Below are 15958 nucleotides of genomic sequence, written 5' to 3'. Positions count from 1 at the left end.
GCAGGAATGAGTCCCCAGAGGAGGCAGTACTTAAAAAGAGACTTTAAGAATGAATAAGTGTTAGGCAAATAGATTCAACTACGACAAGAATCAAATCACGTTCCTTCAAGTGGAGACTATTTTACCTATTTTATCAAGGGGATCAGAGTATACCACCCTGGAATATGATACTTTGGCATATGGATTATCTTGAGCTGAAGGCAATTAAGAAACAGCAGATGAGATGCAGGAAAAGCTCTGTACCCTCCCTCTTTCTGTCTAAAGGCAGGGTATAAATTTCCTTTTGTGAACGTGTCCCCCCATTCCTTCTCCCATACCAGGAATAGGAAAACAACTCTTAATCATGGTAAATGCTCTTATCACCTCAGAGACTTCATGAGATTGAGTCTGCAAAATAAACCTTACTAAAGTAACCCTTCCATTCCATTAGTGTTCCCCTGTATATTTACCTTCCCATACTTTACCACCCCTAGAAGCCCAAACACATTTTCCTTTGTCTTGTCACTTCTCCACAAATTTATCTCTCTTTGTTAAAATGGTATATACAAATCCCATCCCATTCTCCCATACCCAGATCTAACTGCCTCTTTGATTCTTTACTTCTTTTCTATGAAGACCTCCATATGCACACATACTAAACATTTTTTCCGGGTAGTTCATTTTTTGTCAGTTTAATTTGCAGGGCCTATATCATTAAACTTAAGAGGACAGAGGAATAAGTTTCCTTTCCTATATACCATTAATTTACCCATCCTACTATTTGTGTGGTACTGTGTTGGATATGGTGAATACAATGGCAAAAAAAAAAAAAAAAAAAAAGTCACTACCATGTATAAGTTAGAGTAAGCCAGAGAGACATAATCTTAAAATTAGTCCAAGCAATATGCAACAATAAGCTGGCTAAGTGCTACCTAGCACAAGAACCGATTCTATGAGAGAGTAGTAGGTGGTCCCTTTCTATTTGGGAAGTCATGGAAGGGGTTTGTAATTTAAGACCCAAAGATTAAATAAGAGTCAGCCAGGAAACAAGTGATGGCCCCAATGGCAGATGTTGGCTGGGTGCTCACCTCCAAGGAACTGAAAGAAAGATAGGGAGAAACCCAGAGGTAGAAGAGTGAAACCAGAAGACCAATTAGGAGTCCAAAGGCATGGTCTAGTCAGGGTAGAGGGTGGATGGCACATTACAAATGGCGAGAAGGGAGAAGATTTGAGATATACTTTGGGAACGGAATCAAAAGGACTTGTATCTCAAACCCAGTGACATAGGTGTTTGCCTCACTTGCCAAGAATAAGGAATCACAGGGTTCACTGGATATTCTGGGCCACTGTTCTTTGGTATCAACCAGGGCTGTCTTCAGTGGGCCTATCTCCTGTCAATGACATTGCTGTATAATGAGACATGCAATGCAGGATCTGCATTTGGGCTTGCTGGCTTCTGCACATCCCTACAGGAAATGATAAATGTGTTTTACTTGCCATTTAAGTAGATAACGTGAAACAATTTACAACGAAACAAGACAAAAACAGGCCTATATAGCTAGACTGATAAGCCTTAGAGATCTAGTCCAGTGGTTCTTAACACTATGGGGAAATGATGGAGAAATCATACATGTTTGTGGACAGGTTTTGGTGGGAGGGATCTCAGACTGCTTGAAATTCACACATGGCTGGATGTCAGATTTTGAGATGTCCTGATCTCAAACAATCTCCCCATTTCTCAGGTGGAGAAACTGAGGAGCAGATGTTATATAACATGGTACGAGATAGAAAACTGAAAGTAATATCTCCTGACCCTTTCTGTACATTTTGTAACCTACTGAACTTCTGGTAGAAACATACATTTCAGCCAAGATACTAACAGTGGGACTTAGATACACCTGACCCAGACCCATCTCATATTCAGGGAAGCTGCTTGGTGCTGCTGGAGTCCTAGGGAAAGAGAGTGCTTCTGGATTCCAGCCACCCTTGTTCTGAGCTCCTGCTCCTGCTGGATTCGTTCTATTTGTGGACTACCTCACCATCCTACGTGCACAACCCCTCATTCCCTTCCCGGGAGTATACAGATGTAGAAAACTAAAAAATTCCCACAGTTTCCCTTCAAAATTTCTCTGAGGCCTGAGAAAATGTAATGGACTTTTGGTAAAACATGGGACGTTACACTGCAGCAGAGAAAATAACATAAAATAAAATAAGAGTTATCCCTGCCCTTGAAAAGACCTTAAATTCCTTTGCGCTTCTGAGGTCAGGCCCCTACCCTCTTGCTAAGGCTGCTGTCCTCCTTCTTCTCTCAGGAAGCACGTCTGCTTTTTCATTTGTCCCATTTTCTTATACAGAACAATTTTGTTCGGCACGCTTTCATCCCAGGCTCTGCCCTGGGGCCTCTCTTTCATTTCCTAATGGTCCCAAATCTTTCCTGAGGAGTTTTGATTTGGAGGGGAACATTTGGCAGTGATTGGGCAGGGAGGGAAGAGGTTAAATGTGGTCATCTTGCCTTAAAAAAGAAAAAGAACTTAAAGTTGATTTGAGAGGGTTAGAAAAAGCAGAGTTCAGAAAAGAAATGCCTGATGAGGTCACTGCTTTGCCTCCTGGCCCCATCCAAAGCAGTCTGTGAGCAAAGATTCAGACCAGAGGCAAGGTCTGAGAGAGACAAACTCTTAGCCCCAAGGTTAATTAGACAGCCTCCTGGAAGGCCTCCAGCATGAACCACAGATCCTGCTGCTCTGGGCAACGTAGGGTCTCCTAGATTGCTCAGCTTCCTAAATCCCAAGGTTCAAACACCCTGTTATGGCCTGCCTTCAGGACACCTTGTCTAGTTCAATTTTGTATCTGAAGTTTTGATCTACTTATTAACTCACTGCTTGGCTTGCCTGACTACCCAACAAGGTGGCCAGACTTTCCATTCAAAGTCATTAGTAATGCCTCTAAGGAGTCTGATTCAGGACCCTCAATTTCCTTCAGGAGAGAAGCTATATAGATCAGGAATAGCATATCATGATTTTTGACATAGTGACAGCAGTTGGCATTATATAAATTACAGGATGTGATTACAGTGTTTGCTGTGATAACACCATCAAAATCCTTTTGTGATGTATAACACATTCAAAATGCAAATTCCAGGATATTTAAAAGCCCATCAGATAGAATTGTTATGACTCCAGATTTAAACCCAGGAATGCTGCGGTTTCTTTTACAAGTGTGATGAGCTGAGTTTTCCTTCTGTCATTTAATACAGCACAGAGAACTCTCCATGTGAGAGATGCATGTTACAAAATTTAAAGTTTCCTATCTTGGGTTGCCAATGCTATGCGGAACCTAATTCAGGATAAGTCAGGCTCCCTGTCTTCATATCCCAAAGCAGTTCCGTGAGTTTTTCAAAATTCAGTAGAAGCAATGTAACTCAGGCTTGTGGGAATGGGAAGGACATTTCTAATCTCACATTAGGAATTTTAAAGACTTTGGCATCTGTAATGTAGCCAGTGGGGCTAGCTCCTCATGACAGCACATACATAAATGTGAGACACCCTCCCATGCCCAATGGGAGAGAACAGGCCTCACACCCAAGCAGGCAACCAACCTAGGGTTGAATCGTATTTGTTCCACTAATTATCCCATCTCCTTGGGCACATTCCTCAACCTCCCTAAGCCTAGGCTTCCTCATTTGGAGAATGGAGATAAGGCCCACCTGACAGGGATGCAAAAGCACTTAGTACAGGGTCTGGGGTGCATTTTAATTGCCCTAAACCGATGGCTCTAGCATTCTGGTTATTCTTACTGTGCTGCTCAAATGAGGCCTAGCTAACTGCACTGTTGGGAAGGATGCTTCTGAATATCACCATTAGTTTTCTCAGCTCAGCTTTTCCTTCTAAGCTTCTTGATTCATACATGCCGGCCATAGCATGAGATTCTGGCACTGTAATTACTTCTTACTCTAGTTGTTTCTAAATGACACAGTTATAAAGACTTCTGAGACAATGAGGGGCAATGGCATGTAGACCACTTTATTTTTTTCTCTCTCATTCCCAAGTATGGAATGGAGCTTCCAGGCAGGACAAGCTGGACACACCACTTAGAGTAGGCATGTGGCTGCAAAGAGCAAAGGCAACTCATGGATGCCCTTCTGCTGGGAAGGGAAATAAATGCACGACTAACTGTCTCCCCCTTTCTTTTGGAGAATGTCAGAATTTGGCAAGTCTAAAATAAAACTAAGGCAGAGTTCATTCCATGAGACTCTATGTATGGAACAATAATGTTATTTGGAATTTCTAGATAATAATGATGAGCATTTATGGAATACTTGCTATGTGCCTGACATGGTACTAAGCAGTCTTATCATTTTTAATCTTCACTCTATGAGATCAGCACCATTATTATTCCCATTTCACAAAGAAGAAACGCTGATTGTATATAATATACAATTGTTATGTGGTGTATAACTTACTGTAGAATACTTCAGCATAGATGGTGTGATATAAATGTGTATGCTCATTGCAATCTATATCTCAGAGGTAGTCAATTGCCCTAATCAGGAATACATATTCCAGCTAGTATTTAAGCAAAAGGCAGCGTATGCTACAGTTATTTATCTCTGACTAACACCAGAGGTTTTGTCAATTACCATAATGGGCATTAGAAATGATTTTCATTGGTAAATTGGAGGTATCCATTCTTTGTGGATTGGTTCCATAGACTGCAGAGGCCCCACCTTTCTCTGCATGAACCCACATAAAGGCTCTGTGAGCTCAGTGGCCTCTGTCTTTAGGAATAGTGCCCCAGGCCTGATTGTTAAACAGTCTTGCCTCCAATTGCTGACTCCTGCTTCCTGGTCACCTGACTCCAAATAGAATGTTAAACTGACTCCTGCAAATAATGCATTTGTTCTGATGCAAGATGCCATCAGACCACCTAAAAGGATAGAGAGCTGGGGCTTGAACTTTCAGAAGTTGGTTGGCTTTTGTGCATGCTTCTAAAAAATGTTCCCATGGATGGCAGAATTGCCTGAGACTTGTTTTCACCATAGCCTGGTAGATTGTGAGTGAAAGGACAGATAGCCCTTGCCCCTAAATGTTGGAGGCTGCCAATCACTACCAAAAATAATCTAATAATTTTAAATTACCTAATTGGCTTGGATTGTTCGCTGAAGGGACTTAAACCGTATTTCCTAAAAATGAAAGATGTGACACCCTAGTGCTCAGTATACGGACTGACCCTCAGCTTAGTAGGTGTCTAGTCAATGAACTAGGTAACCAAACACCTGGTTCCACAGGTATCTCTACAACAAATATGATCAGAGTAGATGATCCTATTTGCTAACAACTACAGAGAAGGAGCAATACGGCTGGATAAGAGGGTGTAGGGGAGCAAAACTTGCCATGCTAAAATGTCTCTTTGGCATGTGGATTATTTTGAGCTGAAAAACCTCAAGCCCCAAATGACTCAGAAAGAAACTCTGACTTTCGCCCTAACTGCCTAAAAGAATTTAGACAGAGGACCTGTTCCCAGAAGAGAGCTATCATTGGAGATGCTTGCAAAGATATGGACTAGGTGTGGTAAGGGAAACTCTTAAAAGATCAGTCTATTCTGTGTCCCATTGTCTCTGCATGGCCCACCTAACATTTAACATTTGTTTGTTTTTCCATCTCCATGTCACTTGCTTTCCTCCCCTTTGAAATCCCAAACCACTACCCCCAACATCCTCTTTTGTCTTTAGTTGAAGATGATATTTAAGGTGAGGATTTCGGCCATTTGGGTAAGTTATTCAGTTTTCCTCTCCCACGTAACCCTGTTATTAAACTTTTGTTTGATTTTCTCCTGTTAATCTGTCTCATGTCAATTTAATTCTTAGACCAGCCAGAAGAACCTAAAGAAGGAAAATGTATCCCTCCCCAACAAGGGCCATAAAGTCCATACACTCTGAGTGCTCCTCATACAGCCCCTAGGTTGGCTTATCATGGCAAGAAAAATGGGGAATTGACAAACTTGGTCTAGATTCCATGAAGTCTGGGGAAATCAACAGACCTTCAAAAATGTATGGTTCTGCCAATATAGCAAAGGGCTGCTGTGAACCTATCTATTGTGGCCAAGATACAACCCTCAACACATTTCTGCATTCCCAGCCACCAATTTTCTTTTCCAAGTTTGTTCTTGTTTGCATTCAGTTATACTTGGTTGAAAAATCTGTTCTTAATAATATTAATAATTAAAATTAAGATTATTTTAACCTTTAAATAACTTATGTTTAACAAAGCAACATTATTTTCGAAGTAAAATGACCCACACATTTTAATAACCAAATAATCAGTAATCTCACTTTAAAAGGAGAGCTTTATCAACACAATACCGTTTTTTACATACGTATTGTCATGCAGTGATCAATATTTCTTAACTTGAGAATTCCATGCTTTCGCGTAACAGAAAACTAAATAAGAAGCAGATTGTCAAGTGCTATGATGGCGAACAGCTGCCAAAAATCTACGATTTTTTTTTCCCTCTCATTCCCTTAGTATTCTGTTGCAAAAGTTATATTGAAACACTAATTCATTAAGCATTTCTCAGCATCTTCAGAAAACACACCACCATTCTATCATATCAGACTTTCTGGGAATTTTCCTTTCCAGTCTGGGCCAGCGTAATTAACTTGGCCTGAATCAGGACAGTAATTTAAAGCAGACAGTATTTATATTTTGATGGAGAATTGAGTGCTAATGCTAAAGAATTTCCATGGACGTGAATATTTTTCCCGACCTCTCCCAATATCAAGTTTCCTTGGAATCCACCTAAATTATTATGATGCCCTACCAAAAAAATCACATTCCACTCTTCATCTATAAACCATATCTTTAGCAAGAAAACCACCGTTAGGAACTTTTCCATCAGACCTAAGTAATGTAGTATAAACAATATGCCTCAAGCAATCAGCCCTTTCCCCAACATATCGCTTTTAACAACATACATAAAAAAGGAGCACTGCAGAAATCTGGTCCACTCCCTGAAGTTCCCTGTTCTTCCATCTGAAATCAGTGACTGCCACTGAGTAGTTGAAGTTGGCATTCAGAAAAACCAGTTGCTTCAGACCTAAACTTGATCATTCAACTAGGTATTCAAAAGGAAAGACAAATATGACAGTTGCATTTCGGGAACAATATTTTAAACTCTACCTTGGTACCACCATCTACTTTGCAGTCAATATTCTTTATTATTTCTTCCCTAATTCTTGGCACCTCATTGTACTTTTTAAGGAGACATGTAGTGCAGAATGGGAGAAACAAAGTCCAGTGAGTAGTAAAAAGAGATTGGTGATATGACTAAAAACAAACCACTTAGCTTCCCTGAGCTAATATTGAGTGTGTGGTACTGTGTGCCAGGCAGAGTGCTAGATTGTGGGGATACAAGACAGACTTTGCCCTGTTCCTTACATTATCATTGGGACAAACCAAAAAAAAAGAAAAAAAAAAGATTTTTAAAGAGGGAAAAAATAAGTACTTAATTGAAATAATTATAATAATTATAAATGATCATATTTTCTATGAAGGAAATAGGGATCTGAAATAGAAAGTCAATAGGCATGTGAGGGGTGACATTTTAGCTGAGACATAGCAAATGGGAATAATTCTCCCCCCGCCCCCGGTAAAGGAGCAGAATGGGAGGGCAGTCTTTCCAGTTCAGAAGAAGATTGTTCAAAAGCCCAGAGGAGGGAGAAAGTTTGGGGGTGTTCAAGCAACAAAAAGGCTACGAGCATGGCTGATGTTTTGAGAGGGAGGGAGAGAGGTCGGCGATGGTGGAGCTCTGTTGATAAGACACTTGGAGGCAATAAACAGGAAAGCATATTGAAAGCCAGGAAATGCAAAACAAGTATAAGGGATTATTTTTAAGGACTTCCTGAATACTCATTATATACCCACAGCCAAATATAAATCTGACAGTGCCAAAACCTTTTTTAAAAGTCCCTTTGTATTTTAATAGTGGGTAAGGTGTGAGGACAGTCCTGCCCACTAATCTCTCCCATTGGAACACCACGAGAGGTCAACTGATGAACAAGCAGGGCATTTGAATCCTGTCCTTCTCAAAGGAAGGATCCTTCCCATGGAAACATATGTTCCTTAACCGTGGGAGAGAAAGAGACTGTGGGATGAGTACTCAGCTTTGCTTCATCTCAGGCCACCTTTAATTTGATCACTTCAGAAGAGAAATCAATTATAAGGGTGCTTCACAGTTGTTTCCATCCACCAGCAAAGATGGTGATGTTCCAGATTTTTTGATTAAACATAATAGAAATTGATTTGAAAACATGTTCCTTTTGCCTGAATAAACTATTGTCTTTGCTTTTCCTTTCTTTGTTCAGAACAAGAGAGAATTTCCCCTGAGGAACTGGCACAGAGCCTCATGCTTGGTCTGGACATCTAACGGGAGTACGTATCATCAGCAGAATAAGATTGAAGGAGCCCCCAGTTGCCATATCACTCACAAGCAGATTTGAAAGGCCATGAAGGAATAATTTTTAATGGCAAGAGGAAGCAAAAGAGTGGTTGTCTGCCACTGTTCAATAGCAGCAGTTTAAGAGCCCAAGTCCGTTGAGATACCCTTATCTACAGTATCTTTGAGGCATGGCCTCATAGACAATACATTTATATTTGGTACAAAAAGCCTTAAGTTTTAAGAGTGAAAGAATTAAATCTTTTACAGGGGGAAAATCCTGTGCAAAGCAGGAGAAACTGGCAGCTGGTATCAAACCACAGGCTGACTTTCTGGGATTATTTTAATTGTTCTTCATGCTGGTAATAAGAGGAATGTGTTCATTTTAGTTTAAACCATGTCAAAGCATGAGAATCAGCTCTGAGAATCTAAGTTGCCTAAATATCTGGGCCATGAAGGGGGAAAAAAGCAGTACGGATTTGGTTGTGGTGGCCAAAATACCTCCCTTAGCTCTCAGAAGGCACAAGGGAGAGGGCTTCCTACCACCCACATAGCAGGATGGTGGGTGGAGGAAGGGCAGGATCAAAGATTTGGGAGGCAAGGAGAGGACTGGGGGTCACTTGTTTGGGCAACTTGGGCTAAAAGGAAGCCATGAGCCTAGGAATAAAAGAGGAAAGAAGACATGCTCCCAAGAGTTAGTATTAGAGCCCAGCTGGGGATGCAACTTACAGAAGCCTTAGATGGAAAGACAGAAATCTAGAAATGCCAACTCCTTGAGACTCCAGTCATTTCTTCCTACCCACACCTCTTTCTTACAGAATCTGCTATTCACAGCCTTGGCTGACCTGTTTCTATCACATGCCCTTTCCCCAGCCCTCGCTGATTGGATAACGGGTAGACATCTGACCTCAGAGGAACCATGGACTAGAAAGTTACGTACTTTGCTCAGAAATGAACTCAGATAAACAAACACTGAGCTGTTCTCTGTTGGGTTTGAACTGGGACATATGTAAAGTAGGACTTGGAGGAGACCATGTTTCACCCATGAATGAGGATTGACAGGAGAACTGGTCTCCAGAAAATATGAAAAATACAGCAGGCATTTGAGGAAAAAAAGCACAGACAATTTGGTTTTCTAATACAACCACAGATACAACCTCCCAATCTTTCCTAACCGAACCCAACCCAGTATCTTGTTGTAAAGGCACAGTACATAATCCACAGCAGAGAATCCCATTTTGCCATTCTCAGACATTGACTCAACAATTACTCGGTATACTACTTAGGCTCTGCAGGGTCAGGGAGGAGCAAAAAAGTGCTTCTGAGCTTCCCTAGGCATTCAGGAGGTGGCCAAGCAACCAGGGTTCCATGCCTCCATCTCCCAATGTCTACAAGAGTACTCTGCTTCTATATGTTTGTTTCATCAACAGTCCATGGAAACATTTGACTAGATAAAAAGCTTCAGCGCCTAAAAGCATGGTACCATAATGAATACCGTACCGATGGGAAACACGATCTTGGGCATGGATTAGTTTTGGCTTCTACAAGCAAGTTGTATGCAGAACTCTGTTACTTCTCAGTCCTTCCAGTAACAGTGCCCTTTGGGACTGGTTTCTTCCCCATTCTGTGAGATTCAGACCATCAGTTAGCAGCACCATGTCACCTCTCAGTATGGGGCTGTGACTCAAACAGCCTATCACAGACTTGACATAGATGCTGGAAGGGAAAGGGCTATAAAGATAATGAAAGTTAGTGGATGGTAGAGACCATCTTTGCCATTCAGTAGAGACAGTCTGCTGGGAATAAGCATACAAGAATCAAGGAACAAGCCAAAATAAATGGGATTGATCCCTAAATCTAGTCATGCCTCAAGAGAGAACTACACAGATATCTTGCTTGCAGGTCAACAAATTCCCTTTCTGACCTTTGCTACTTTGAGTTGGGTACTGTCACTTGTAAACAAAGACTGCTGAACAATCTATCATGCTAAATTATTATTTAGGCTTAGTGATTTTATTTTTTAAGGGCTTATCTATTTCTAGAAGCTGTCCTTTTATTATAGATAGTTGGAAATTACTATACCATAATAGCAGAAACAACAATAAATCTAAAAATCTAAAAAAAAAACCCACCTGAAATCTAAAAAAAATTTTTTTCATTTTCAGCCCTAAACTTTTCTACTAGTGACAGTCATCGACACAGGGTGTTAGAACATCTCAACTTTCCTAAAGAAAATAATTTTATACCTTTGATTCATAGTTTTGTAACACCAACTCAAAGTAGAAAAAAAAATGGTTGAGCTAAAAAAAATCCTATTTAATACTGAAGTCTAGAATCAAATGGAAGAGGAAAATATTTGGATGAATAGAAATAGTACCTGAAATCAAGAATGTACCAATTTTTAACATCACCATCTCCTGGCAAAAAAATAATTATAATAGTAATCTGTTTCAATGGAAATAAAGTACTGTAATATTTATGGTCTATGCCAGAGTTATAATGACTGCAGGGTCAGAAGTGAAGTGTCACAGCATGCTCCGCATGTTCTTAACACGGTTTCTAAAGGCTCTGGAGGCTATTAAATTTAATGAACCCATCTGCTATGAAATAGAGGTCCCAGCATAATCAGTTTCCTCCATGCCATGTAATGCAGATGGCATTCTCTGTTCCACAACCCAGCAGGATGGTTTATGTTTCTCTTTAAGAGTGTCTTTTTGTTTTGACGATTTGAACTTCTTTGATATGCAGTGGTGTCTTGGGGAAAATACTGTAAATTCAGCTTCCAAGCCCCAACAACTTCCTTATGATGGCTTCAACCCCCTGAGTAATTGCTTCTAGGCAGTAAGATGTTGTAGCCCAAAACAATCACCCAAACGACTCCTAAATGGCCTAGGTGCCATTCTGAGATGGGAAACCAAAACAAATGTGCAATTTATCATATGCAAAGCATTTTCTCCGAGTTGGACTTAGTGGGGGGTGAGGAGGAGGGATACGCGTCCAATTTGCAAATGCAACTAAATTGGTTTGAAAGTTCCTACAAATTTCGTACTGAATTGTATTACCAGCAGAGGGGAGGGGCAGGGGAGCTTGGTAATGAATTCTCATTATTTTAAATGGTCACATTCCCGCTGTTTCTAAAAGATTTCTTTGCTTCCCTTCTACGTGTCACTGTGGTCTGTGCAAACTCCCCTGGAGGGGTTGATCAGGGATGCTGATGCTTCCACAGTCTGATGCATGTTCTACTCTGCATACCAAGTTGGGTAGCATTCCCAAGATGATTAGGACCCAACTGGAAAACCTAAGTCATTTGCTTACAAAATAGAACAAATTCCATTGTTAATGATTTTTTGCTCTGCACCTAAGAGATAATGACTGTGCAGCACAACTTGTATTCAGATGAGAAGCCCATGAATTTCAGAATTCTGGTGTTCGCTGTTTTGTCAATTAATACATGAAATCTTATTAGATTAAACATAATTAATGCTGTTAACATTAATTCATTTATTTGGGATTCACCAGGAGAGCAAATTGAATAGAACAGCCAGGCAGGAAACAGAATATTTAATCAGACTGGTAGTAATAGTCAGGGAGCATGGACCCTGAAAGGAAAATTCTGTCTGTCTTGATTCTAGATCAAGCTGGATTAAACACAACCCTGGACTCTCATGTGCAAAAATCCTAACTCAGCTTCTGTTCACAAACTTTTATCTTGATCTTGTCCAGACCCAGAACTGTATGAATTAATGTATAATTAATAAAGAGGGAAAGTACTATACTCTTAGGTCATTACAAGCTATTCACTTAAGTATTAAATCAATTATATTATTATATTTGTTGCTGCTGGGTTTTCAACCACAATAACTGATGAGTCAAGTAAATAGGAATTCCTTTTGCATTTACCACCAGATAACTCAGGAGAAAGAAGACTTTTAGGACCATATTAAGCAAACTTGTGGGATTGAGTGTCCAAATTTACTACATAATCAACTAGTACCTACTTCCATAGTATTTGGTAGAAATGATATAAATCAGTAGGGTCACAAGTCCTAAAGGAATCAAAGGCACATTCAGACTACAATGTCACAAGGAGAACCAGGCTCCTGGAGTAATCACTGGTCATCAGAAATGTTATGATGAACAGCAGTTGTAATTTTATCATAATGGTATAAATTAATTAAACATTATTTAAATCTGTAAATTATGAATATAAAAAGGAAGTTGTTACTTCTGCAACTATGTGAATAAATGCCTTGGAAAGACTCTAAAGAAGTTGCTAAGGTAGATTATAAATATGTTCAAATATCAAAAAAATTCCACAGCTGCCAACCCTACCAGGGTATTATTAAAATGGGGTCACCATTTCCAGTGCCAAATGCTCCTGAGTTTGGTCTCTTTAATTATTGCAAGGTGGGACACATTAGGGCAATCCTGGGTTTGGACTGTCCTGGATGTGTCAGGATGGTCATGAACTTGGAATTGCTGATTCCCATACCTTCTTCATCTTCTGGGTGGTGCTGAAGTTGGTGGCCTCATCTTAGAATTTAGACTCTGCAGAAGAGTTTAGCAAATGATTCCAATTTTGTTTCCATATAAATAACAGGGGGCTTTTGCCCTTGCCCTGGTAGATACAGGCCCAGATGACGAGTTTGAAGGGGTGCTGCTTCCTGGCCAGTGAGGCACCTGTTGGAGCAGTAGCTGCCTTCTCCTCACCTAACAGGCCTATGAAAGAGGAAGATGGAATCCCCAATCCTTCCTAACCCAACAGGTTTCTCAGCACCACCAAGAAGAGAAAGAACCCTCAGAACATTCTACTAGGGGATTTATTTATCAGGGCTATTTGCAAAGATACAACACAGAGGCAGTGCTGAGCTATCATTTCAGGGACAAACATATTCTGGGGGTTTAGTTTTATGTGCATCAAAAGGTTCTTGAAGAGGTAGAATAAATGAGCTCTGTCATCTTGATCTACCATTTTAATTAATAATGAGCCACTTAAAGCGTTATTTTATTTTAAAGTAAGTAAAGATGATTATGGCACAGAATGAAAATTTCATGTAAATGTTTAAGATGAAGCACAAGACTTCAAAGACAATGCCTCTGCACCATTTGCCCAGAGCTGCTTTCAGACCATTTTCTTAACTATTGCTGTCAGTTCTTTAGTGAAAAAGCTGCAGTAGCAATGGGTTTTCCCTCTCTTGTAACTGCCACCCATATATAAACATATATATGTGTGTGTAAATATGTATGTATGTGGTTAGCAAATCTAGAACAATTTATTTAAATGATTAGCATTACCTAAAGCAAGATGCTACATTGATACAAAGCTTTATTCTCTTCCTCCCCATGATTTTCAGGTTATGTAACCCCAGCCAGGACACTCTAAACGTATGATGTGTCCTTCACCAAAGGCACACAATGTCCATCTGCTTCTCATTAGTGACACTAATTTTGAAGACCCGCTCAAGATTTTTTTGGATTCTCCCACTGGATAGTTACTATTTTTTTTAATTTTTTTCTCCTAACTAGTCAAAAATCTCTAGGGAAGCACTTTGAGACCATGAAAATATCCTGCTCATCATCAAAATTCCCCCCTAGATTTAGCATCCATGGATGACCTTCACCCTAATCAATCTCTACTAAAATGGTTGCCCACTGGTGATTTTCCATCTCATGACTCCCTCCCTCCACACCCACCAGGCAGCATCCCATTGCCCACTGCACACTGCACTCCTTCCCATCCATTTCATCATCTGTTTAGTCCATCTGTTTGAGATTTGTGTACTTATTTAGAACACATTGATTTGTTTTATTCAAGTTATAGTCCATTACTCTTCTATTTAATTTTGAGGCTCAAACTGTCCCAGAGTTGACCAGTGAGAACCCCTTCAGGTTGATTCTTGGGCCTTTTGACGTGACCTCATGGTTTTGAGTGCTTCGTTACTGTCTGGCACAAAATATTCCAGGCTTTTTGTTTGTTTGTTTTTAACATTAAGACTCCATTACATCCACGTACCACAGTTTATCCAATTGATCTCTTATGGTTGGGGATTTAGGTAACTTTCAATATTTTGAAATGACAAGCAATTCTGCAGTGAACAAACTTGTGCGTATGTATTTTTGGATTTTTGGAGGTTTATCTTCAGGGTTAATTGCTAGAAGTAGAATTTCTGGGTCAAAGGGTAAATGCACATTTCCCCTTCCCATACCCCATTCTGTCTTCCTACAAGCATGTACAAGTGTCCCTTTCCCACAGCCTCACCAACAAAGTTAAGCTTTTCATTTCTGCCACTCTAATAGGTGAGAGAAATGGTATCTCAAACCATACTTTAATTTGCATTTTTCTTACAATGTGTGAAGTTGTACATATTTCAAATGTTTAAAAACCATTTTTATTATTTTTGTGTGAACTGTCTGCTCATGTCTTTTGCTCATTTTTTTCTACAGGAATTTTGGAGTTTCCCCCTTAATTTTTGAAAGTTCTTTATATATTAGGATTATTAGTTCTTTATGTGTGCTATATGTTGCATATTTCTCCTATTTTACCATTTGCTTTTTGAGTTTTCTTCTTTTTGACTGTGCTTGATTTTTTTTACTTATAAAAGTTGGGTTTTGTTTTGTTTATATTTTAAGTAGTCAAACCTATTTTTATTTATATTGCATCTGGATTTTGGAGTCATTGTTAGAAAGCCATTCTCTGGACTCAGGTTATAGAGGAATTCACTAGATTTTGTTCTAGTGCTTATATGCCTTCATTGTTTACACTTTAGGTCTCTGATCCCCTTGGATATTTTTCTCCAGTGTGATGTGAAGAAAATAACTAATTTTATCTTTTTCTAAATAGCTATCTAGTTTTCCCAAAAGCATTTATTACAAAGCCCATCCTAGCCCTACTGATTTGAGATGCCACCTTTATCACAAACTAAATTTCCATATGTAGGTGGGTCTTTTCCTTGGACCTTCTACTCTACTGATCTGTCTGTTTATCCAGGTGTTAGTCCCATAGAGACTCTGTTTTATATTTTTTACACTGATGAAACAAATAAGATGGCAGACCCAAGTGGCTGTTCAGGGTTTGTACACAGAACCACTGGGTGCCTGGATCAGTCCGTCCCTGGCTGGCTGCCCTCCTCCTCTCCTCTTCCCCGGCCTTACTCAACCACACATATGAGGAAGAGATGAAACCATCACTGTCGTTGCTCTGTTATTACTGTTAGTATGGTGCCGACACAAATGGGGTGGCTTAGTTATTTCACTTCCATGATTCTAAACCAAACTGGGTCAGACTCTGAACATGATAAAAGTCCAAGGACTCCCTGGCAACCAGAGATGGTTCTTTAGCTTAACACCCATCTCCACTCAGGGTGATTTCTCCTGGGGATGGGCTACCCCTTCCTGACCAGTTTGTATTTCCATGGTCCCACTGTGTACTTTAAGGCTGTGTGTGTGGGGGTGCAGGCTGCTTTGCTGTCCCCCAAGATGGGTTCCCACATGCTGCTCCTGCCCTGTATCTGCCTGCAGCTGCCAGAAGAGCAGCAGGGAATGGAGGGCG

At 40.1% G+C, this 15958-nt stretch overlaps 1 protein-coding gene across 1 annotated transcript in view; it reads right to left on the bottom strand.

The window, feature by feature from the left end:
* The window catches only part of CACNA2D3 (calcium voltage-gated channel auxiliary subunit alpha2delta 3), a gene marked incomplete at its 3' end in the record, with an annotated part of 652765 nt that overhangs the window by 109804 nt on the left and 527003 nt on the right, over positions 1-15958 (bottom strand). The window lies entirely within an intron of this gene.

Source organism: Lipotes vexillifer, unplaced genomic scaffold (genome assembly GCF_000442215.2).
Source record: "Lipotes vexillifer unplaced genomic scaffold, Lipotes_vexillifer_v1.1 scaffold818, whole genome shotgun sequence".
In the NCBI taxonomy this organism is placed as follows: Eukaryota; Metazoa; Chordata; class Mammalia; order Artiodactyla; family Lipotidae; genus Lipotes; species Lipotes vexillifer.
This window is presented reverse-complemented; position numbering and strand designations above follow the sequence as displayed.